The sequence below is a fragment of the Vombatus ursinus genome, unplaced genomic scaffold (assembly GCF_900497805.2).
Source record: "Vombatus ursinus unplaced genomic scaffold, bare-nosed wombat genome assembly UNPS02014968.1, whole genome shotgun sequence".
Classification (NCBI taxonomy): Eukaryota; Metazoa; Chordata; class Mammalia; order Diprotodontia; family Vombatidae; genus Vombatus; species Vombatus ursinus.
The window spans coordinates 1-2,865 of NW_020954746.1; the positions used below are offsets into that span (position 1 = coordinate 1).

Below are 2,865 nucleotides of genomic sequence, written 5' to 3' on the forward strand. Positions count from 1 at the left end.
AAAGATATACATTTATGTTTGAAATGAGGCAAGACTTCTTTCTAACAGTGTTATCCAGAAGCAGAATGGGCTGCCACTTTAAGTAATGGGTTCCCCTGCACACTGAAGGATTTTAAGCAAATATTTGGTGATCACTTTGGAATTTTATTTTAAAGGGGCTTTGTTCAAGAATGGTTGGATCAGATGCCTTCTGATGTCTTTCCGACCTGTTATTCTGTGATAACTGATTTTGACAGGAAGTAGATCTCTATTCATGAAATGAGAATACTCCCTTGTGTTTTCAAAACATGAATCTTCAAGAGTTCTTGAGGCCGATAAGATGGTCAGTATTGTACAGAGAACGTCTCCTGTGCATGTTTTTTTCCTGACTCTTTCATCATAGGGAAACTGACAAGAAAATTAGGAAGGCATTCACTCCTAAGGTAGAGCTTCAGGGGACCCTGTCTCTTTTCCTAGCTTAAGGTGTCATTCTTTCATGACAGTTGACCCTCTGGTGAGGGGAGAGTAAGAGAAAGGAAATTGAACAGTCAGATTTTGAGATATTGGAAAATAAACTCAATTCTATTTTAAAAAGAACGCAATATATTGGACATCTCAGAATGATTAAAGTTAGAAGTAAGCTTTTGTAGGGTACGATAGTTGAACCCTAGTGCGTAGAAAAGGTCCTGGGACTCACTGGCTTTTAGCATAACCTTTCTCTACTCCCAATTCATTATGGAAGGAAATTAATTCTAATGTATGCTGTGCATATGGACATAAGAAAAATCTTCTCATAGCCCCTATTTAATATTGAAAAGAAACAAATGCTAGAGTTTACCATAAATATGCCCATAAGAAATAAAATTAATTTCAATACATAGTATAGTTATTTACCAACTATTCCCTATGTCCATTGAAAAATAAATGAATGAAATGAAAATACTTTTATCAAGTATTTATGATGTGCAAAGAACAGTGCTAAATAAAGGAGATACAGGGTCAGCTAGGTGGTGCAGTGGATAGATCACCGGCCTTGGATTCAGGAGGACCTGAGTTCAAATCTGGCCTCAGACACGCAACACTTACTAGCCATGTGACCCTGGGCAAGTCACTTAACCCCATTGCCTAATCAAATTAAAAAAAAAAAGAAAAAAATAAATAAAGGAGATATAAATACAAAAGCAAGGCAGTTTCTGCTTTGGTTCTCCCTGTAGATAAGTTTACCTATACCCTAGGTAGGGAAACCTTGGTGTAGGATATGAGATCTCAGGATTATAAAATTCAACTTCATGTTGCACTTAATTATTTAGTGGTGACTTATAAGATTTCCAGGGAAACTGAATTCAATTACGTTACTCTGTGACAACTGAAGAATTAATCATTCTTTGTTTTCTTATTGATTTTCTCCTGTCATTCTTTTTCCTTCTTCAGAAGAAAAACCAAAATTTCAACCACAAAAGACAATTGAAGAAATATCAGAAGACATTGAAACAAAATGATTTTTTTAAAAAAAATCACACTTTAATCTTTATTACTAATATGTGCAAATACAAGCTCATTTCTTAAGAACTTTTAATTAAATAGGAAGGCTTTACTCCTAACCATGGAAGTCTTTATTGAAGAAGCATGTTCATGAATCCATGATTATTTTTCCATGTCATATAAATGCAGCAAAAATATACGGACATTGTATGACAATATAAGGACTGTATTATATTCACTCAGTGAAGAGTTTTTGACTTGATACATTCTTCACAGCTATCTTCACATCCTGGTTCCTCAGACTGTAGGTGAAGGATTTGAGCATAGGTGCTACCACACTATAAAAACGGGGAGATGAGTTTCTCTATTACTTCTTGTTTGTCAGCTCCAAGAGAGTCTGTAGACTTGGTTTTATGTACATAAAGAAAATGGTTCCACAGAATATAATAACCACAGTCAGATGGGCAGTTCAAGTAGAGAAAGCTTTGTGTTTTCCTTCTCCAGAAAGGATCCTCAGGATGGTGGAAAGGATAAAAACATAGGAAACAAAAATAAACAGAACTAGAATGACTAGAAAAGTCATAGGTCCAAAAACTGCGCTAATCACATTGGGTAAGATATATGCACTGGTCATTTTGAGAACAGCTAGTATTTCACATGTGAAGTGATTGATAACATTGTTCCCACAAAAAGTAATTGAATTTTGAGAATGTCTGCACAATTGAGTTGACAACTCCTTCTCGCTGGGATCCCATTGCCATTGGCACATAGGCAGCCTTGCTCATGATGATGGGATCTCTCAGGGGGTTGCAGATGGCCACACAGTGGTCAAATCTCACCATGTTCAAGATGACACATTCAGTTGTTCTCATGGCAAAGGAAAGACACATTTGCACTGTGCAGCAAATAAATGGTTTTCCTTGGGGATGAGGAAGCCATCTAGAATTAGAGGGACAGAAGAGGTTATGTAGCAAATGTCCAGGAAGGAGAGGTTGCCAAGGAGGAAGTACATGGGTGTGTGCAGGTGGGAGTCATAGATAGTTACAGTGATAAGGACACCATTGTCCAGAAGGATTACTGAGTACATCACTAGGATTAGCACAAAGAAACTTTTCTCAAGTCTTGAGTAGGCAGAAAGTCCCAGGAGAATAAATCTAGTGATATAGATGGTCTGATTCATTCCTCGCATTTATTTCTTGTTTGTTACCTATAAGAATACAGAGTAATAAACCATTCTTTTATTACCAAAAGACTCTTATTTTGTGCAATTATATATGTTTTATATGTTTGAGTAAATATATACTATACAAAGATAAGGTTTCTTCTCTTTTGAATATCAAAGCAACAGATACTTGAAGAAATGACTTTGTAGAATAATTGAAACACCTCACAGACTTTAAAATG

General features: G+C 36.0%; 1 pseudogene; it reads right to left on the reverse strand.

The window, feature by feature from the left end:
• Positions 1 to 1,696: 1,696 nt before the first annotated feature.
• Positions 1,697 to 2,650, reverse strand: LOC114030616 (annotated as a pseudogene).
• Positions 2,651 to 2,865: the final 215 nt, after the last annotated feature.